This window comes from Neodiprion fabricii, chromosome 2 (assembly GCF_021155785.1).
Source record: "Neodiprion fabricii isolate iyNeoFabr1 chromosome 2, iyNeoFabr1.1, whole genome shotgun sequence".
NCBI classification, from domain to species: Eukaryota; Metazoa; Arthropoda; class Insecta; order Hymenoptera; family Diprionidae; genus Neodiprion; species Neodiprion fabricii.
In genome coordinates, this window is record NC_060240.1 from 29932598 (window position 1) to 29956916 (window position 24319).

The 24319-nt window shown below is 36.9% G+C and overlaps 1 protein-coding gene across 1 annotated transcript in view; it reads left to right on the top strand.

Annotated features, from left to right (window-relative positions):
- The window catches only part of LOC124176468 (laminin subunit alpha-1-like), a 155042-nt gene that overhangs the window by 62612 nt on the left and 68111 nt on the right, over positions 1-24319 (top strand). The window lies entirely within an intron of this gene.

Genomic DNA, 24319 nt, shown 5'->3' on the forward strand with positions numbered 1-24319 from the left:
GCCGTTTAGTTTGCGGAAATAGTTTACCGTCCGAATTCTACCTCGGCATTTTTATGGCTATTCTTCACACAGTTGGTTGAGAAATATATGACATACGTGTAGGTTTGCACAATTGAATAATCTTTCAGAATTTCATATCTCAATTTCGTTTTGCACCAGGTGTTCGAGTTCCGCTCGAATTCCCTGATCAAGGAGAGAAATTTGAGTTGTCTAAAAGCCGCAGCAGGTATTCTTCTTATTTTTCAACTTTTAATAATTCCGGTGCGAAAATCTGTTTTAACAAATTGCAAGAAACAAGGGATTAGAGAAAATGGAAATTATTTTTGCGCGATTCGCCTTCCTGAAAATATCGAGCAGGTAATATTATACTCGGCTGAATCAGTCCTTGACGTCGAGAATTAAGCGTCGGTGTTCTGCCAGCGTGAACGGCCATCAGCTTCCGTCGGGCGTCCGTCAATCCTTATTAAGGTCATCCTGTCGTTGGCGTCGATCTGTTATTAGGTGTATAAACCTCCCGGCGAACGTTGCAAGGGTTCGGGCCTGGATGCCGGTGATCGAAATGTGACGATGCTTGACTGAACAATATCTCGTTTCAATTACAATTTACTGCGGGTGATCGTTATACGCGGATGATTACGCGACGCGATCTTTAATTAAGAAAACTTGGATATTCGGATACCGTAACAATTCCTTCTAGGCGATACGAGTTGTGAAAAATGATAAATGACGAATGATCGACGTTGTACCGGAATTAGATACGAAAATTTGGCGAATGAAAACGAAAAACAAAATTGCAAAAAACTGTAAGGCAGATTCGCATATATTGCTTTGCACACTGCAGAAACGAATGTTCAAATTAAGGCGAACGATACAGGGAATGAGAAGTTTTTTAATAAATATCGAGAACACGCCGTGTTCACGCGTATAACGAGCCAATCGATAAGCGAAGGAAAAGAAGAAAAGAAAACTGGAGTACTTTTAACGCTGAGCACGCCTCGCCTTCGCTAATTGCGATAACCGTGGAACGTACCTGCTTGAAATAATGTAATTTTGACAGATGGAAAACTCGTCTCGGGTGAGAATCCAACGGGTCTAAGATGGTCTTTACACATGTTTCGGTGTACGTGTTACACTTATCGCTCTTCGACTCAATCGTTAAATCAGCACTTGACCTCATTCATCTCGTAGTCAAGTTTGAGGCTCACTAATACAGAGAGTGAAACGCTCGACAAAAACGTCGGAGAAAAGTTGAAAATACATAATCTCGGTGGAAAAATTATCTTATTATATTCACGTCACGGTGAAAGGTGCAGCGACAGTGTTCGAGAAATTTTTTTTATTCCAAGAGGCTTATTCGATCTGACATTTGATATTCTTTCCGCGTATGAATTATTTTCACGGTGTATATAATCTGAACGGGAATACATACATACATGCGTATTGTTTTCTGTCGAACAGACGATGGACGGAGGGATGAAAGTTCATAAATAGTGCACTCTCGATTCTATATTCTATGCATGTATGATACGGCTCCGCGTATGTTAGCACACCACTCTTACTTCTGACAGCTGCTGAAACGAAATCCAACAAGAAAGAAAAATGCTCAGCCTAGCATTCTGCCTTTTCTGCATGTATCTGTCGCTACGAAATACGTGGACGGACCTGGCTTCGACAGAATGGACTTGCTTTGTTCAGATTTTTTTTTTTTTTTCTTCTTTACGTAATACATTGCGTAAGTTGGTTTTGTTGCGTGCACAGAAACTTTACGAAACGAAGGATTTTTTTAAAGATTTTGGATATTGAAATATTCTACGAGTCTCAATCGCGAATTGAACGAAATTTTCCGAATTTCAGCTTCAATTTCACTTCAATATTTTCTTACGAGTTTCAAGTCCAATTTTGCACCAATTTTTCACCCGCGTGTTACTAGCAAAGAAGCAAAACACCCGGACGTGGTTCGCGATGAAATCTAGTTGAAACTTTTCAAGTGAGTCGAGAATGTCTGAAGTTGCTTTGAAGAGCGAGCCTGCAACAAAATATTTTCCGTTCAACGCTTTCAGGAAAACACGCGTCGGTGGTGGACCGTTTCGTATTTCTAGTAACGGTAGCGCCGTTTGCAGTGGCAGGTATGACGTACAAAATCGGAAGAAATCAAAATAGTATCCAACGACTGCAGTCCAACTGATTAGTTATCGACCGGGTTGTGAATTTTTTCGAAGCTTATACGCAGCTTTCAAGCTCGACATACATCTCGGAGCGAAAATAACGGAAGGTAACGTCGTCTAAGCCTGTAAAGACATGCCAAATCATACATCATACATCATACATGGTATTAAAGTTCGATACCAAAGTTTGGATGTTCGGATGTTCGGATATTCAGAAAGTGACGTCACCCAAATTTTTTTTTCTGTTGACGTCATCGACATAAACTCACAATCGGCTAGCCAAATTCCTCAGTCTGGAAACAAACGCGCAGTAGAGCGGACGTGTGAGAATCGCGCTCCGCAGCTTTCGAGTACCGGGTTCTCTACCTTCTGGATATTGCGCTCCGGGTACGCTTCCCGGTGCAACTCGACTTCCAGGACAAGCGCTCCTTAGTTTCTGCGCGCCAGGTCCGGTACCTGATGACTTTTGAACTTCAGGACTAATTTTCCGTAGTTCTGGCTATCCAGGTCCTCGACCTGGTGGATTTTGACATCCAAGAAATGCGCTCCACAGTTTTGGCTGTCCAGGTCCTTGACCTGATGACTTTTGACCTCCCGAACTAATTTTCAAGTTTACAAAATTGATTATTGAAAACATATGTTTTATACTATCAAACCAATATGCATGCTTCGGATAACATTTTGAATCGGAAAAAAACCGAACGACCAGGATCAACAAATTGTAATTGGTGAGTGGTTGGCATTGTATACATAGGAGTAGATGACAATAACGTCGTTCAATTAGAGCTAAAATTGCTGTGCGTAGTGTTTCAAATCTGTCAGCACTTAGCTGATTGTTCTGTGGTATTTATCGACGATATTTATTGTCATAAAATCACAATACGTTATACTTACAAGCATGTGTAAACGTGATTTGCAGCATTATATAGAAAAAATCTTACGGGCAGATTCGGTTTGCGTCACATGAACAAAGACAGTGTTGATTCTGTATACTGCGAAGCAAATACCAGAATTTTTTGAGGAGTCATCGTGCCCCAGTCTCCCCTACAACTGTATCATCTGGTAAAACACTGGCAACGAGTAAGCCAGCGCACAAGCAAAAAAACCAGTTACACTAGGCATCCGACCTCGAGCGAGTGTTTTAAAACTAGTATGAATTACAACATGCAGTTGAAAAGCTTTCACCCTCGAAACAAAACTATCTTAGCCCCCGTAAAGAAGTGTGTGGAAACGGGCAAAAGAAATGTCATTATATGGATTCAAATTAAAGTCGTTACAACGATAATTTTCTTCTTGCCATTAAATAAACAATAAACTTCTTTTGCCATATTGGTTAGATTCGACAATTTTTCATTATTTTTATCTTGCGTGCACCCGGGTTTCGGGTTATCGATTTACTTGGCAAGACAGATTTCAGTTTATATTTAAATCATCCGGGGTACCGACTCGCCTGAATTATGCTCACGTTTAACCACGAAACTGGCGAACTGCGGGTTACGCAGATATGTAGGTAGGTACATCAAATCTCTGGACAGGATCGAATTGAGACGTAAATCTCCGAGCGTTCCCCGGCATCTCGGGGGGCAGTTTGTGGCCGGGAATCAATAATTCAATTCTCCCTCGTAATATCAGACGCCGTTACATATAACATAGGTAAAACCGCACTTCCGCACGTTAATGGGCTAAAATGCATCTTAAATTTTTTTCCCCCTTCTTTCCCTCGCCTCCGCCTCCCCCACCCACCCTCCTCACCAACGCCCTCATCAATTTCCTATTCTTGGATATGAATTTTACCCTTTTGGGATAAGAGTGAAAGTGTAGAAAGATCGGAAAACAAACGTGTGACAGTATCAAATTTTCAATAAACGCGAATATCCGTTTCAAAGCGTTTCAATTAATTGTAGAAAGTCGAATTATAGAAAGGTAAATTTTGACAATTCTATATCTTTCGACTTGCTGTATTCTTATATTCATTCGAACGATGTTCCATAAATTTCGGTTTTACACATCTTCGAACTAGAAACGACGACCCTTCTATAATCCGCCTTTTCGACTAGCCACTCCTAATTATACAAATTTTCGAATGCTTCTGATGATTCCGTGCTTCGAGCCTTGTATTTTGAAATCGAGGAAGACGGAGGCCCTCGATACTCGGCCATTCCGCAGGTACAACAATTTCACCTGCACGACGTCTGTCGCGCTGGCGGGACTGATGTGCGTGACTGTGTTCCAGTGCAACAGATGTACGGATCGAACGGAGCCAGCGCGGGGATGCCCCCAGGGATGACGACGCTGAAGGGTCATCCCCTGCAGGGCGGAATGCTGGGCGCGACGACCCTTCCGCGGCCGGGAAACTGGCTGCGCCCTGCGGGCCTCAGGCTCGGGCACAGCGCGGCCCGGGTCCGCCTCTACTGCCAGGCAAAGTGAGGAGCCACGGCTCGGACAGGTGAGGAAACGATACCTGGGTGCTTTTCCTTCGTTTCCGAATTTTGAAGTTTCCGAAAGCGCGTGATTCCGAATTATTTTGTGACGAAACTTGAGAACTGAAGAAACGAAACTTTGAGGAAACAACACGGTTTCGAATATGGTCGAAAACCCGACGGTTCGAAGTTCCGGTATGCTAGATTCCGTAAATGCAAGTTACGGTAGAGCAAAGTTTTGATAGAGTAAAATGTCGAGAATTAAAATATACTCACACAGGGTAGTTTGCTCAACGAGTGGGTGTGAAAAATCAGACAAACCGAAAATCTGAACGACCAGGATTCCGAACGTAAAAATATTGATAATCCAAAACAAAGAAATATCAAACTGGTAAAATTTCGCAAAGCTAGAAATTCACAGAACTGAAAATCAAAATTAAGGCATCGATATTCAGGCTTCTGTTGATCATTCTAGTATTTTAGATTCTTACATCTTTATAGATTTTTTCTATAAGATTTTGTATTGTATTTTATTTCTCTTGGTTCATACATTTCCATGTTTATGAACATTCGATCATTTAAAAGAAAATATACTTTCACACACTCGTAAGTAATATTTTAAATGAAACTTATACTTTTATCGATGATTTCATCAATGCTCAATGTAAGCCTGTTTTCCCTGTACAAATAATAGGAAATATCGATCTTTGATCATCCGACCTCCTAAGTATTCAACAGGTCTGAAGATTCGTTATTCACATTACCTCGTATTATTTTCGCAGTGATATCTCCTCCAGCCAAAAAGACGAGTGGTTCGTGTAGGTGAGTCGATTTGTTTCATTATTCACTCTTACAATTTTTTTTTTTCTCAATATCATTACATCGAACAAATCGTTACTTTTTTCCGCTATTGTCGAGCAAGTGTGTAATTAGAACGAGTATCAACCAAAGCTTCTCCGATTCAATGAGAATTCGTTCAAGCCTGAGGAACGATTTACTTACCAATACACAAGTACGAGCCTGTTAATTGGGTAAAAAAAGATGATTTTCTTCCTCAATGTGTAGAGCACCTCAAATTTCTAGCAATTATATCGCATTTTTGCCAAAAAAGAAATTATCCATGTACGCACCCTCCTTAAAGTTTTTCACGATATTTCATTATGTATCTTGGATCAAATCAAATTATTTTGGATAGTAATCGTACGGTATTTACGGTGTACATGATGTGGGATCGTTTTGACCCCGGTGTGCAGCGTAAGAGTCAAGAGACTTACGCATGAGAGATAGAAAAAATTTTACTTGCCGTGAGTAAGCCGTGCATACAGAACTGTCCCGAGCATCATACGTTTAAGGGCTCAAACTCTCATATACAAAATCCTCTCTGTACAAACTCTCGAAAACACCTGTAGAATCAGTCGAAGGTGATTCCGAACGTTCGCGTTCTTGGACGGAGTAAAAACTCTCGGATATTTTATAAATTGCATCTTTCTTGTAAGTCGACTTCCGACAAGCTTTGACGAATGATAAAAATTGTCCACTCTCTTGCCTCGACAGAGGCGGGCCTGGACCAGAGCCCGCAGGGTGATCGGACGGTGGTGCCCACACCGCCCGTGACGGGAATCTCAATAACGTTGCTTCCCACCAACGCATCATCATCATCGCCATCATCATCATCGTCATCGTCATCGTTCGCCGTAGGATGATCACCATCATCGGAGTCATCGTCATCGTCATCGTCATCGGTCATAACGAAGAACTTTTATAGAACGTGTAAACATCGGATATGAGAAGCAAAATGATCGAGGAAGGAAAAGCAATTGCCGCCCAATTCGTCAACTAGATAATTTCACCGTTTCCCAAAGTCAATCCGTTCGTCATTCAACAATCGCCGTATCAACGATCAATTATCGAATTTGAATCGATGAAAATTTTCAAATTCCCGAGGAGATTCAAAGTTTTTCGGACTTTCTTGTTCAAACTTACGTATAAACTGGAGCATAACGAGAAAAAAATATTTCGACGTTGAGTGTAGAACGCGGAATATAGAAATGAAGATGATTCTTCTCAAGCTATCCAAAACAAGTGCGTACATGAATTTGGGCGGCATAATTTTAGATCATGTGTAAAATTCAGAGGACGAGGGATTGTTCTAAACTTATATCAGGTGTAGGAAGAAGTTTTCACATATAGTACCAATGTTATTAAATTATACCTATTACGGGAATACGATGTATTTTATGAAAATGCATTTAGCTTTATTGTAATATATGATCGATGATAAATATCATCCGATATATATATATATATACTTATACAATAATAATAATAATAATAATAATAATAATAATAATAATAATTGTTGTGCGATTGAAGCGAGATGACGAGTGGCCGAGTGTGATCGAGAATATAAATGATGAAAGAAAATACAATAAGGAATAATAGTACGAATAAAATGAAAAACAGAAACGAGAACTAAAAAAAAAAACAAAAAAAAAAAAAAAAAAAACGAGAAACACTTTGATGGCGATTTGTTAGACGATTATCCATGAAAAATGAATTTTTAAGTCAACCAATGAACGGTAGAAAATTAATGAATTATTCCAAGTAGTTTTTGAAGTGCAGCAACAACGTCATCAGCCAGACAGCCAGATTCTCTGCAATCATATCGGCATTGGTTTGCGTGACGTCACTGTTTAATAAGAAAAAAAAAATTCAAACCTTAAGTTTATCCGCTAGATAAAACGCAGAATAGCAGAAATGAGAGATGATTTTGATAAAAAGGCGGTATAAGAGTGAAGGGTTAATTTATAGTTTACAGCTGTTGATGAAAAAGTTAGGATGTAAAAGGCGAGGTGAAAGGTGTTGAAATATCGATGGGAGATAAACGATTTCATTGATAATTATGATGAGTGTTATAGTAGATGAATTTCTATAACGAAAAACTTATAATAATAGTAATAATATTACCAATAATGAAATAATATCGATCACATGCATATAGTACAATTTTAAGGATGATGTGTAAGGAAATTATTTCGGCTGTTGCAAATATGCAGCGATGAAAGAGTTCGCTCAGAGAATATTGAATATCACAGTTTTGAAATAATTTATGTAATATAATTATAAATATGATATAGGGTCATATCATATTCATATATATATATACATATATATATATAACATATATGTATATATATAAATCATAACTAATCGTTCCACTCTGTGCCGTCTTTGTGCACGTGTATAATAATATAAATAGATAACGACATCACATATTATTATACACACATTCATCGGAATATTAACAAGTTGAAGAAAGTTGAAATTTTATAAACGTTAGGTCGAGAAACCAGTTTCAAAGCATTTCAAAACTTAAACATATCCGTCGCTTTCAGAGCATGTATAGATCTATGAGTCCGATAAACGATTATTTAATTCTGCGCATCTTTATCACGCCTACGGATGAAATCTCCGAATTAGAGGAAAATCTTTTATACTTTTCCCACTTTTTTTTAAATATTTATCCGTTGAAAAAACAAACACATTTAAAAAAAAAACACACACAATCACGTCCTAGTCCATATCTGCAGGGTGTGAGCTGATTAAATAATTCTAGGTATGAATAAATAATTGAAATCACAATGAAATATTGAATATAATGCATATAATATATTATCATAGACACCGTTCTACACGACCGATTTATTTGGATCTAACAATAAACCTACGGTATTGCAAAATTCATTTGTGACTTGGGTAAAATTTTCTAGATCAGAAATTAATATCAGAAATCGAACCGAAACTTGTAGCATGGATAAAATCTCTTCACAGTTTACCCGTGACAGAGGGATTAAAAAAAAACGGACACCAAAGAAATTTACAATTCGTCTATCACAGATTTATCTGTGAGTGAATCATTTTTCGGGGTGTGAATGTAATCGTGGGAAGATTCATTATATAATTATATTTAAGATTAACGATCATTGTCATTTTATTTGAAGCGCGAAATGAGACTATAATAAAATAAAAATTTTCACTCGTACGTGACAATATATACAATATATCGTGCGTGATAAGAAATTGATAAATAACTAAATAAATAAATGCATAACGATAATAATAATATCGGTAAATTTCAGTAAGGTTTCGAGTTGGAACTCGGACTTACGAGATATTATAACATAGAGAAATCCGATTCTCGAATCGGTCACAAGAATCTAGCTGTTATACTGCCATAAATAATAGGGTAAGAATATGACGAAAGAAAGGACGACGTGATAAATAATTGACTCGTTCATCAGGGCCGCCATATGATGGAGTAATTTAAAAAAATTTCATAGGAAATATACGGTAAGATTTAATTAGCGAGATTGGAAATTGGAGTTGTTTTAATTTCTGAAGTCAGACAAATTAAAAAGCTGCAGCGACGTTGCGACGAGGTTTTTAGGGCACGGATTACGCGATTCGAGCAATAATTGCATATCAAGACGTACATCATCAGGATAATATATCACTTTCCAAGTAAAAAAGCTCAAGTGAAAATATATCTTCAACGGTACACATATCAACGAAACTTTCGCTGCAGCTCGTCAAGTGTTGAATAAACAATTATCTCTCGGTATAAAAACGCAATTTCGTAAAATAAAGATGTTGAATTACAAGCGTTTTCAATACCGGTGAATGAGTGGATGCATTCAAAGTTTGAAAAAAAAGAATAAAATAATGGTAATAAACAGTTACGAAAGTTAACAATCATTAATCAGAAAATATCGAAAAATCACTCGATGAAACACGTCGCAAAATTTTATACTCTCAAATGAAATTGGAGTAGTATTTTGAATCATTAATCGAATTTATTTATAGGTATAAATAAAAAGTGAATTTCGAATGCCGCGTGCTTGGTATAATTAAAATGAACGAAGTAACGGGTGGAAGGGGGGCTAAGAACGTATCGTGATTAGTTTATGGCAGTATTCCTTTGTAAATTTCATACTCGCGTGTATAATCAGACGTGTAGTGCTACACGATTATACGTATATGCAATACGGTGCGACACGGCTAATACATAAATAAACAAATGAATAAATATGCATACACAAGTGGTGAAGAAGGCTGGATCGCTACCCTTCGTCACACCAATGTACAAAGGATTTTTCACACGTTACTGTTACCTAAACCTGCACACCAATGCCAATCACTCACGATGACCACACTCAACAATAAGTCAAGGATTTTATTGCCGGCCTGATTTTCATCGATTAGTTTTTTTTCCGGTTGGGTTAAAAGAAAAACAAAGACAAAGAAACAGAAACTAGTTTTTCTTTTTAAACATTTACAGTAAACTATCGCAGCTGATTATATACTTATCCAAGCACGTTGTTATGCCTGCGAATTATATCTATACACGGGATAATTATAGATACGATTAACATTTACCCCGATATATCTAGTCTTCTTTTTAATAATAATTAATAAATACCGAATAGAAACGTGCTTTGATCGTGCGGTGTACTCACGCGTCTGCTGTTATACATATACATATTATAACTGTAACGCGTAAAATTTGCAGACCGTGAATCAATTTCGTGTCAATTACGTTAGCAATAAACCTATACGATTTCGGCTAAGGTTCTCTGTTTCCATCCATCTTCCTCTCTCTCTCTCTCTCTCTCTCTATCTCTCTCTCTTTTCGGTCTATTCAGAACTATTCGTCTAATCTGCCAATCTTGATTGTCGCAATTTTCCGTTATCTCCAGTTCCATGATTCATTTCAAACTGTATTGCATGCTGTTCCTTCTCTCTGATCCCTTTGTAATCCCCCTTTTCATATCTGATTCCTCAAATTTTCCGATCTTTTCTAGTTTACTTATCGTAGCTAATCAGCCGATCGGTGGGTCGGTGTGATTATTATTATTGTTATTATTTAATCGCCTTGTTTATTCGGTCGCTTATTTGTCGCTGTTGATATATGTCATCGTTTGTATCGCGATGAAAATTATAGCTAAATTTTATAGCATTAATTACACGGTAAAAACGTGTATCGAACCGCATGCGCTGTCCTGCGACGAGTTTGACCAGCAATTATACATACGCATACCTACCTATACAATATTACAACATTTAAAATTAGCATCGTCGTAATAATCTGATAATTGATATTTAACGTACGCGTATGAATACTATAAATAAATACATATTATTATACATGATATACGTATGAGTTATTTTTAAATATTAGGATGACAGAGATTACAATAATAATAATATTATCGCGTTGTATAGATATCATACGATGTGTACTTAAATTGATTTCCCTAAATCATTCGTCCCACATCCGACGAATGATTGTCTAGCCATCTTTTCTTACTTATTTTCCCTCAATCCTCTCGGCATTAGAAACACATCATTGTACATATAGAGAAGAATTATCATAAAATATTGCCAGAATACGACAGGGTAGGTTTAATCGCGAAATCGGAGAATGCAATTTTCGCAGTTTCGGGAAATGCAAATGACGCGGCATTGCTATTATCAGACTTTGTACCTACCTGCGTCGAAATGTGTACAAGATTTAACTGAATTATCGTTATTATTCTCATTATTAATATCGCATAGACTATAGGATCGTCTACAGTAATTAGAAGATGTATACATGTATACTATACATCGCGTAAAGTTACGCCGATCGTTATGATGTATCATGCGATTATCACCGCGGATGTATAATTGCACTGCGAATATGTTGGTGCAGTAAAATTCGTGTTGAAGGTTTCATTGTTATTATATCTAATCATATGAAACAACTCAAATCCTGGAGAAATATTGATAAAAACCTCTAAAGTAAATAATATTCGAAAAAGTTTTCTGCGCAGATCTCCATGAAAATATTTGCGAGAAACAACAATATTCCATGTTACATTATGTTGAAAAAAAAAACCTGCAAAATGTATGATAATATTATAAAATGAAGTAATAAATAAAATCCGCGCACATTACGTAGCATAAAAGCATCATCTAGATTATTGAAATTCTCATTATCATTATTACCATCATTATTGTCGATTTAATAAAAAAAAAAGATTTTTTTTTTCAACATTTTCAAGGAGGATATAAAGAGAGAATGAATTTCAAAAATCGTACAGTGTGAGTAAGCCAAGATGAGAATGAGATTGAAAAATTGTTCTTTTATAAAAGTTTTAAGACTAACGTACGGAATTAAATTAATTAATCGTCATTCGTTGTTTTACATATTGGTCATGCATAACACGTATATTTTATTGTAGAACTGATTTCAATTTTTAATTTTAATGGTATAACAACGCCATTGATAAATTACAATATTCTATGTAGAAACGGAAATACAAATAATTATATACGTAATTTATGAAGCGTGCAGATTACGTATATTTGGCAAATAACATGCGTGCGTTGAAAGAAGACTAAAAGTCTTAGATGAAGATCGATAACGGAGATGACTAATAAAACTAAATCAAATATGATCGATGAAACAATCACGTATATGAACGAGGTAATAAATATGTATATTTCTATATATTGTTATATGTACTATTATACGTGATAAATTGTAATCACATCAAATCATCATCGCGAATATTGCGGGAGATTTTTAAGATGAACAGTTTCTTTCTCCTCCAATATTATAACAATGATATTGCGTATAGAAGCGTCAATGTTCGATGGAACGCTACGTTATACGTATATGTGAAATTAATATCAATATAGTAACTGTCAATAAATGATATAACGATAAATGAGAAGTAACAGAAAAAAAAAACAAGCAAGTTGAAACGACAACTAACGAATGAATAAATACCCGTTGAATGTACAGAATATATCATATTGTTCAATCATCGTTTAAATCGTGTTTACAATAATTAGGTAATTGGTATCTAAAGTTAACGAAAACCGCTTACACTGTTGTCTATACACCCAAATTGCACGAATAGCACAGAGAAAAACATCATCATCATCATCCAATTCATATACATAATAATTAGCGGATCATCCCTTGCGTGAAAACGATAATTAATGCTCGCGCGGTATTTTCAGCGGCGAGAAATGCACAAAAATATAGGAAAGCGAGGAAGAAAAAACCTTAAATAAAAACAAAAAATAGTACGCGATAAGCTTGCGAAATTGACTATTCATCTATCGGTACGGATCAGGTCTTGTACGTATATCCAAATTACCGGATGTCGACAATTGGCTGTTATCGAATCGATGCATTTGAATAAGAAGAAGTTGGATCTGTAGAATTGAAATTGAAATTTGACAAGCTGTTCGCTGTGACGCAAGAACGACGACGTATAACAATAAGTAATGGGAAACAATACAATAATTTTCATACTGTTTTTACTTTTACTATTATATTATTATATTTACATATATATCTGTATACATACTGTACAACATCATATTATGATTATACTTATACGCTGAATCTATTGCCTATACGTATTACTGTATATGTATATTATTCTTATCCATACCTGGGCAATTATTATATCGCTATTATTGTAATTATTACATTTACCCTTAAGCCTGGCAACGTTCTTACGTTAAACCAAAGAGACGTTGCGTCGCTTTTACTTAAATCGTCAACGTGACTTAAATGCAGGAGTGAGAAAAAAAAAATAGGTAATACTTGAATAATCAGTTGAAACAATAATGATAATAATAGTAATATCAATAATAATAAGACAAAGAAAAATAAACAAGGAATACCTGCTGCCTGCGGTAAGAATTCTTCTTATTCGTGATGGATATAATACATTATACACAAATACGTATATTTTAAAATATCAAATACTGCATACGTACATACATACTATATACATACACTCCCCTAGCTAATTATACCTATTATAAATATAATACGTAGTTATGCCTGTAAGAATTATGTGTGTATATCCGAATGAATAATGGAGACACGATTTGTGCATTGAAAGCTATCCTACAAATGTGCAAGAAATCTGTTAAACGAGATGTGTCAATTCAAGGCTGTACTGGTTAAAATTTTCACCAGGGAGCAGTTTTTTTGTTTTTCTACGTATACATATATATATATTCCTTTTTTTACTGACAGAATTAGGAACTAAAATCTAGAACATCGGCGTAAAACCGAGTATAGAATATGACAGGATAATCCTTATGACGTTTTTCGTTATTGTTTTTCTATTTATTTGACCAATCTCCGTAACTGTGTCATAATCGTAGAGATAGAATTTTTTCCTTCTTTTTCTTTCTTCTGTTTCGAGAAAGTGAATTAAAACGATATTGAGGCTTATACTTACGGTGACGTGTGACCGAACTTTGTGATCGCATGCGGATTAATTAATTACCGGAAATTATGAGGAATGCATCGTATCGCAAAACTAGTGTTTATTAGTATAATAGTAATAATAATAATACTAATAACACAAATAATAATAATAGTAATAACTATACAGGAGTGCAATGTACGATTATACACACATACCGATATAATATATTATATACACAATACGCAATTTCCGTACATAAAGAATTACACGCGTGATGAAAAATTATACGTTTATCGAATTATAATTGAGCGCGCATATCAGCCTATTATACGTTACGTTATAGTGTATAAATACTACCGAGCGCATATCACGAATAACAATAAAATGTAGCATATCAAATAACACCCATAGCTAATGAGCTGAATTATCGCAACAGCCGAATACGTATGACACGATAAAAAGTGCGTATGTAGGTATGGGTAGTTCAGTTGATCGAAGAAATTTTTCAACATACCCGATGTGGGGTAAAATAATGATGATAATTCCTTTGTCCGAAGTACAGTGAAAAATTATGTTACGTTGAATCAAGCGAATGGCGATGACGAGGAACGAAAGAAATCCGAAAATATAATAGTAATATATTAATAATGACGGTGAAATGCAGCGAGAATAATTCATTTGCATGTAATATGTATGGCGGTTGAAAACGGACAAACGTTGTGTGACTATACATAATATAATGTGTAGAAAACTGAGCAATAGATAATAGATTATTTATGTATAGGTGCTTGAAGTTGTGATCGCGTTGAAGGAAGTGGAAAAAAAATTAAAGAAAAGATATAATTAAAAAAAAATATGCACGTATGATTGGAAAGAAAAATCAGTGACAAGATTACTTAGCTGTAATAACGAAGTGATTTTATTCATTTCATTTTTCGACATAAAACGCGTAATATGTGCTTATAATTATTACACCTACTTATGTGACACCTATTATTATACCAACACAAAATACATGTACATTATACGTATATAAATTGAACGTTTATGCGGAGAGGGGAAAGAAGTTATCCGAAAGGGAGAAAAATAGGAGGAGAAAAAAACAAAAACGAAAACTAAAGAGTATAAGCTGTATAAGTAATATAATTTATTTGTAATACAATAAATTGTGATCAGGCGATTGGAACCACCCCGCGAAATGCACTCGTATGAAAATAACAATAACAATAATAATAATAATAATAATACCAACAACAATAACGACAGAAAACTTGACTGCCAACCCCTAAAACTTCATGCTTCGTAATATCCTGCAGCTGTTCTGCGAATGAAATAATCATGATAAAAATAATACTATCAATAATAATTAATATTATTATTATTATCGTCATCGTCATTAAACTCATCGTCGGTATACGTGTACATATTGAAATTGTTCAACAGGGTGATCCGTTCGGAAAAAAAAACATGAGTACCGCCATGCTCTCGATAATTAATATTTATCCATTGTTGGCTACAGGCGTATATAACACATACATATAGTCATTATATACGGACAATAATACACATTTCGATGAACGTATACACCAATCATGTATACGACATAACTTGTCCATTTGAAAGTGAAAGAGTTGAAAACTAAAAAAAAAAAAAAGATATACATGCACGAGGAAAAAATTTTCTCGATCGAAGAGATTTATTTTTTTCTTGCTTTTTCGCCATTAATTATTAAAACGTTCTGTACTTTTTTCGTCTTCCGCTCACATTGAACACATAAATTACGATACAACGAGCATGATTTTTCCAAATTTTCAATGGGACGAAAGAGAAAAGGAAAGAGAGATTCTGGTATGAAAGAATACGGTTCACCCTGTTATTATACTATATACGCACGTATATATACGTACACCGCAATCTAAGTTCGAATGGGAATCATGTTTGTAACCCATGTAGAACGAAATAGCGTTGTACAAAAAAAAAATAAAATAAAAAAAAAACAGAAAAAAAACAGAAAAAAGAAACCGCAAAAAAAAAGAAAAGAAATTAAAATGAAAATTAAAGACGAAAGAAAATCCATGAAACTTGTATTCTATAGTTTGACCACTGCAGATTTATCCGTGTGTGTTCGTTACTGAGAAATGTTTCTTTAGAAAAAAATATTGAAAAATCAATCCACGTCTCTTTACTTTATCACACGCAACCAAATACCTTCCATGTAACACCTGAACCCGTTATCTTTCACCTAAAACAATGTCTGACAATAATTCTCTATGGATCGAATTTTGCGGTGTGAATATATCGTACGGATATCTACTGTTACAATTTCAAAATCTGAGGTATGTACCGTTCATTGTTTTTGCATAACATAATACTTCACAAGCGTACCTTTGAAACATTTTTATTCAATTTTTTTTCTCTTCAAACTCTTTTTCAAACACACTGCAATGTTACTAGAAATATTTCAAGTTTGGCGGACATTTATATCAATATACGAGTAGGTAGTAGTTTTTGGAATTCATTACAAAATATATTATATATTAAAAAAAAAATTTGAAAATAACATTTCAACTAGCACACTCAAAGACCCTGAATATTTCATCAAAATGTCCTACTGAAATTTATCACTATAAAATAATAAATCCGGCGATGACAAACGCTGAACTTGAACGTGCATAAATATAAATTACAAGATTTCTATAATTTAAGGCGATAGTTGGTCGAATCTTATACCAGGGAATATTTTACTCAACGGATCACGGTGTCAATATCATTCGAAATCATTTCTTAATCTCCAAAATCACGTCGAAGTCAGTAATATTAGAATAAAATTCTGTATTAGTACTCATCGGTATAGTCCTGAGAAATCATTTGAGATTACAGAAATGTCTTTGTAAACTTCGGAAAGTATAAAAAAAAATCTTAGAGATCGTGAAAAGTCACATAATCGAAGTAAAATTACTTGCCAAGTAATCCTTCGTAATCACTCTACAAAATGTAAATAATCGTGAAACATGTATTGATGATATGATTTTTGTTCCAGTAAAACACCCCTTCGTGTGTGCAGTAAAAAAAAAAAAAAAATTACACCTCAAATTGCAATTTTTAAGTAGCACTGATGCGTTTTTTTAACCGTGCGAGACGGGGGGAGGGGAGAGGAGATTCGTTGGTAGTCTAAATCCGGAATTCTTCCCCGATTCTGCTACAGCTTCCACCACTATCTTGTATTCATGTTTTATGTCAGAAAATATCTATCGTGGACGAAAAATAGTCACCACCAAAGTTGTAGAGAATTAAATTTCTTATAAGTTTAGTCACGACAGTTTTTCCTCAAAAGTTGTAAGTCGGTGAGTTGTTTGACAAAAGGAAATTCCCTTACAAATTCAAAATGGCGGCCGAAGCTACAGCAGAATTCCCGAACCTTCCCCCTCCTTCTATCCAACGGTTACGAAAACAAAGTTGCGGTATCGAAAATTTGCAGTTCCAAAGGTTCAGTCCGACTGGACGACCGGTGGAGAATGGTCGTCGAGTAGCAGCGAGGGATCGAGGGAAAGGGGGGAAAAGAGGATCGTGTCGTGTTGTGGGCAGAGTGTAGTTGCCAGATTTAGTTTGACGGTAGGTAGGTGCGAGCGTGCTCAACTCTCTCTCTCTCTCTCTCTCTCTCCCCCTCTCTCTCTCGCTCTCTCTCTATCTCTCGCTCTCTCTCTCTCTCCCTCTCGGCGTTGACCCGAGCCAGTCAACTGAACAGACTGAGTCAGTCTGCTCGCGGCGTTGCATCGGCGCGGTCGAAGGCGGTTTTCCGGTGTCTTTTGCAAAAACGATGAATCGAATTTTGGAGCGAGTCCCGGCAGTTGAGTTGCGTTACTCGAATTCTGAATTTTAAACGGTGCGCGCTTCCGCGGATACAGATCGTCGTTTGTTTCGAACACGTGCTGCGATCGTTTTCGCACCAATCATAGGTCGTGCCGATCGTCGATTGTTTATCCGCCGCACGCGTGTTGGATCGTGTTTGGCGGAGTGCATCCACGTGGTCTCAAGTCACTCGAGGCGGTGAAGGATTCTTCGATCGATTTTATCGTCGAAAAGTGCAAAGAGGAGGAAAAGGATCGAGGGGTATAAGAAATTCGTATTCAAGCGGCGATTGCCATGACGATGTCGCAGCGTTTTAGCTTTTCTTGTCGTTGTTTTCCTCGTATAGTGAAATTGTTGTGAGACAGCGGCGAGACGCACTCGGGCAGGCAGGCGACTAATAACTTTGGGTGATTAAACGAGATCGATAAGGCAACGGCTGTCCGAAGCCGCGTAGGCCTGACGCAGCATCCAGGGTGCGGTATAAATTAGTGTAATAACTGGTTATACCTACCGCGTTTCTTCAGAGGAACGAAAAGAAGAGGAAGAAGAAGAAGAAGAAGAAGAAGAAGAAGAAGAAGAAGAAGAAGAAGGAAAACAAGGAGAGGGTAGAGTTAATTAAGAGAGAGAAAATTTTGCCTCCTATCCGTGCGGCTCGAATTGAATAAATATCTCCAAATATCAAAAGTATCTCTCTCTGTCTCGAGAGAGAGAGAGAGAGAGAGACGGTGAAAAGCGCGAAGCACGTGCGAGGCGGGAGGGGAGGAGGGGGAGGAATTTCGGTGTTAAGTGCGGTTTCGTGGCAGATGTGATACCTGCGAATGTGCAGGGGCCCGGACCCGCCGTCTGCGGGGACTTGCTTTTGAACTACGGACTCTACGAAGAGGAGAGACGAAATGGGCGACGCCGAGGCGACGAAGACGGAGACGAGTCCGACCCGGAGGGCCCTCGCAACTCTTCTCGTCCTCATCCTCCTTCGGGATTTAACCGCCGTTCAAGCAGCGAGGAGCTCCAAACACGGCCTCAAAAACGGTAAATCTTTTTTTTTTCCGAATTCTCTTGTCTTTGTTTACCGGTTGACGTTATTAATGTGTGCGAGGGTGGTAAGGATCGAAATAAGAAGGAATCGGGAGAGGAAAGAAAAAGGAAACAGGGAACAAGGGAGGTACTGTAAGGTATCGGACGAAGTCACGACAGATATCGAAACAGTTTCTAAGTCAAACTGTTCGATCGAAGACAATTGCAGAATTAATGAAATATCGTTTGAAACAACAACTTATTGATAGAGATATAAATCAAATCAGTTAAAATCATTCGATTAGGCCCGTGTGGTTTATGATACACGGTACGTCTTCGGAACTTCAAGCACGTACTTTATATGCGTACGTGGATAACATGCATAGATTGTAACGTAATTAGGTGTGATAAACGGAATTTACGAACTCGGTTACTTCTTTTTTGTTCGGAAGTTTCGTTTGTATATAATTATTACATACCAAGCAAAGTTACTGTAGCAAAAAATCTCACAGGTAAAAAGTATCGAAACAATGTAAGTATTTCGATGATTCCTCAAGACAGAAATTGGGTAAATATCAATTAGGAACTAATTAGGTACCGTGTAATTGAAGACTGTCGTGCTTTGATACTTTCGTGATAAAAAAAAGAAAAAAAAAATTTATATATCGATGTACATCAAAATGCGATCCTGACTTTCCCTTTAAATTTTACTTAATTTTTAAGCGGTTCGGGAAAACGCTGGATCGAAATGTTTTTTCCTGAATAAACGATTATTGCTAACAGTTCTCCAAGTTGATCAAACATTTGTGCATTCAGAAGATACAGTCTGAAATAAACTCATAGAATTCTTCATCGTTTTTTTGGAGTAAGGAATGTGAAGCTTGTGTTAGCAAAGAACCAAAAGACGAAGAATTGGGGTACAGACAATTACCATGTAAAGAACTGTTAGTAACCCTTAATTATCAATTAAACTGCATCGAGTTTTTGCTCTGACCAATTTCTTAGATTGTCATCCGGTATTTAAACGGTTTCACGACAGCTCAACAACGTACATGCATAAATTAATTTATCAAATTTGTTTGTTTTTTTTTTCATAAAATCAAGGGACAGAATTTTTTGAATGGCGTCTAATATATCTGTGGAGTACTTAATTCCTGTGTTAATTTGATATTTCCAAAATCGTTGTTATATTCCAGTACTTTTTTCTACAGTACTCAGACCAATAGGGAAATGAAATTTTCCGATGACAGAAATCGATCACCTAAATTTTTACTAAATTTTTACTACTGCTAACCAATTAATTAATTAGCTACTGATTAAAGAGCGCCTAATTATTTTTTACCACATCGGGAGTGTATCTTGTATCTAAAATTCGGGTCTGCTGATATTATGGGAAGTATCAAATTTTTTTACAACCGCATCGATGCCGTTACGAACCTGTCCGGGACCATTTTTCTGCGTTCGTTCGTTCTTATAAGGTACAAATAATACACCGACGACGTAATCCAACGGAAGCGGATCTCGACCAGTTTTCCTCTCACGGAAATTCTCAACAACTCCTCTCTTTCTTATTATATATGGACTCACGTTCAAGTGTGAAATGGGTTGTTCTGTTTGCCGTTCATTTGAATTTTTCTCAAACACTAACCACCAGAAGCGGAGAACGAGGGCTCCGGATATTCGGCATAACTGAAAAATATATCCATCTACAAGTAATTAACGCGCATCGAGTTTCGAAATACGGATTCCAAATCACCGAGAGATGAGTATCGTTCACTCTCGCGAGTCGGATCTTTTACACACCTTTCCACACATATAACGTCATACCGAGAAAGCTTCAACTATTTCATCTTACGAAATCACCTTGTTATAGCTATAAAGTTGAGCTGATTATTATCTGATAAATGGTCAGGCTAACGATAAAGTTTATAAAAAACGTGGAAAAAAAATGAAAAAAACTACCGGCAATATTTCAGAGTCAGGTATAAATTACAAACGAGCACATCATCCGATCAACTAGTGAAAATGAATTGAAATTTATATAGTCGTATTTTCTTTTCTAAATTTTCAAAAATTTACCACGCATGTCTGGACTTGAGGAGATTTGAACAACACGCGAAAAGATTGTGAGCTTTCCAATTTCCGACAATCGATTCACGAGTCGTTAGATCGTGGGTGAGAATTAACCACCGACTTAAACTACCTGCACGGTTTTCGAACAAGTCGCTACACTGTGGCCGTATTTACCGCGTATAGTAGAGATCCACACACCCATCCGTATAATGTATATATTATACACCCGTAATACATAACAGAAAGAACTAGGAAGAAGCGCGTTGGTCCAGTGAGCAGCTCACCATCACCATCACCATCACCATCACCATCAGCAGCCGCTTGCCCGGAGCGATTCATCACTAATTTCCCAGGCAGCGGTGGAACTTTTTCTTTTCCTTTTGTTCTCCTCATCCCCTGGATTTTTTTTTAACTCTCTTTTTCCTTTTTCTCGTTCTTCTTTTTTCGTACCATATTCTCTTCACCTTACATCGAACAACAAATACTTCGGGTCGGTTGTGCTTTCCTTTGAATTGAAGCGCCTCGGTTGGCGATCCCTTCCTTCTCTTCTCTTCGTTCCTCTTCTCAGCTTTATATTCATTCAAACCTTCCCTACTTCCTTCCTTCCTTCTTCTCTCGCTTCTCTCGCTTCTCTCGCTGTCGTAGTCGTAGTCGTCGTCTACTTCACTCTCTAGACTCTATTTACCTTAACTCGAACCCCCGATGCGCGCGTTATATGCGGAGAGACCATCTCTATGCCTTTCTACATTTCTTGTTTTCTCGTCGTGTACCTTGTTATTATACGTTTTTCCAAAATTCCAAATACAAACACGCCCATCCCTTCGCTCTCGTCCTATTTCAATTACATAGCGTGATCACCGATACTCACCGCGATATTATGCCTCTACTTCGTGTTTAACTTCTTTTCTATTTACGTTTACGATTATCGAGAGATTGAGAAATCGGTTATATTGTAATATAGGTGTGTGTGCATGAGATTCAAATTATATCAGAAAGAGTACAAATTTTCATCTGTTTGCTTTTTTTTTATTTTATCAATTTCTATAAGTTTACTGTAACAAAGGCGAAGATAAAAAAAAATACCATAATCATCATTGGCGTCACTTCATTGCTACAAAACTGTCTAGTAATAAAAAAATCTTTTTTACAAAAAGAACCATCGCATTGCAATTTTTCTCGAATCGTAATATTCCCGCAGCAGGGATGAGAAATGAAAGAAACTTCTAAAACGTTATTATCCCCAATAAAATTTACGGACGAAAGAACCGAATGGACCGTAAACGGATGATTTTTTTTTACTGTCCTATTATTAATTATTATTATTAATATAGGTATTCGTTGAAAATTGAATGAACGATAAAATAGCTGGGCATTGACAATGATCAGTAGATAACAGTTCTCCCTGGTAGTTTCCACCACACTGTACAATTATAACGTTGCATCGTAATAGGAAAAGAGCGATTAGTGATACACACACAAATGTATACAATACATAGATATGCACGCACGTAATATATAATAAACAGCGTTCGTACCGTTATACGATTTTAAACGCGCGAATCCTTTTTTTTTTTTTTCCTCATTTACTCAGGTATTCTACATGTTACTTTAATTGCACCGGTTGCTTCCGACCTTCGTTGAGCTGTGGGCTTTTTATTGCATACCAATGCGTAGAATGCAAATGCATATAAAGTTATGTGTACGGTATATACGAGTGCAAGCTTCAACTAACAATAAGAACGGGGTGTTTAAATAATCTTGCAATCAGCGCAGTCGTTTTGCATTGCATTCGCTAGCACTCCCATCACCCCATTTGTTTCTATCTTTCCTTTCATTATCGTTTAAAATTCCGCAACGTTGCAAACCTGCTTCGTAGGTACTCTCTTCGCACATGACGATACATACATATGTAAGACTCCCAGAATTATTATTATCATTGTGCATCAGCGTTTGTTTGATGATTTTACAAACGTTGTTACGGGCACGAAATTTCATCTGAATTTTTGTTTTTACTTACCAATCGTCCAGTTAATTAATTTATACGAGCAAGTGTTAAAAAAGAAAGAAATGACTTGTAATCGGCTAATCTTTTCTACATACTCCGTTATATTCCGAGGGGTTATTTTAACGATTTGTAGCCGCATGCGTCGATTCATTTATAATATTGTAGACCCCAACCGTGGATCGTTTATCGTGTACGCGATGGAAGTGGAGGAAGTCTCGTACCGGTCTACCTGTATCCTCTGTACACAGCTACAGAGGCATCGTCGACCGTACGTGATTAGCGTATATACATCGTACAATCTCTCCTGTCAATCTGTTGTCTGGCATACGCCCAATTAAAATTTACGAGGGCACGAGAAAACTAATGGAGAAGATAGGATGCAGGCTGTAAGGGAAGCTATGCGCGTACGTCAACCGCTTACTAACGTGCCTATCGTGTCAACGACACGCGTGCTGCACGGAACCTCCTCAAATTTTAAAGAATTTTGAAGAATTTATGGTACTTACACTCGGGTCGAAAGAGTGGTTGATATAAGAACGTGATAACATTGAGGGTTCAAAAGTCTCGCCCAACGTAATCGGAAACGATGATTTGAAACCAAAGGATTTCTAAAGTATTCGTTTGATAATAAAATCAGATATTGTTCAACAAAATTGAACGAACTATACCAAAGTTTTGACAATAAAACCAAAAATAGTAGAACGATGTGATTTCTTTTAAACTTCAATGCTAATTATTCTTTTCCGAATCGGAAGAACTTTTTTTTTGAATTATATTCTGTTTTGTTGAACTTTAGTTTTACTCTTTCTATGGAAAAGGGTTAATCAACCTTTCCTTGGTCTGATTTTTGAGCCGACTGAACCGTACCGCCAATACTCATTCCGAAGCTCTACTTTAACGAATAAATGAATTCTCTAAAATTGTTATTTCTTCGTGACCGAAAATTGACTGTCGACGGGTAATGAACTCGGTTATTTTCTCATCTCAGGAATGGAAAGCAGGAACACAAAACAAGAAATCGAAAATTTCCACTCGTCGTGAGAATTGTGTTGAAACCGTCCGAAGTGGGTATACCTATGCATACATGTATACCTGTGTATACTTGTACCTTACAAGAGCGGTCAAGAATCGAGGTAACGACGCGTCGTGTGGGGCCTTTTGGCCGGCGGACCCCCAGGACCTCCGGTCCCTTCAGGGGCCTTAAATAATCGCGTCCCATGCTCCGCTCTCCGCTCGAGCCACAGAAAATCCTTATTCCACTTGACAAAGGTGGCAAATATTCCGAAAGTCGACACAAAACCGTATAACGGCGGCCAAAACTGTATAACGGAAAACTTGACTTTACATCGCGGCACCCATGAAATTACGCACTCGAAAATTCGGCGAAATTTTTTCGTGACTCGCTTTGTAACTCCGGGCGATTTTTTCCTCTTACATAATAGATTTGGGCAATAGCAAAACCCTAAAAAGGTATACCTACTCTGCACAAATGCGAACATTCTTTTAACG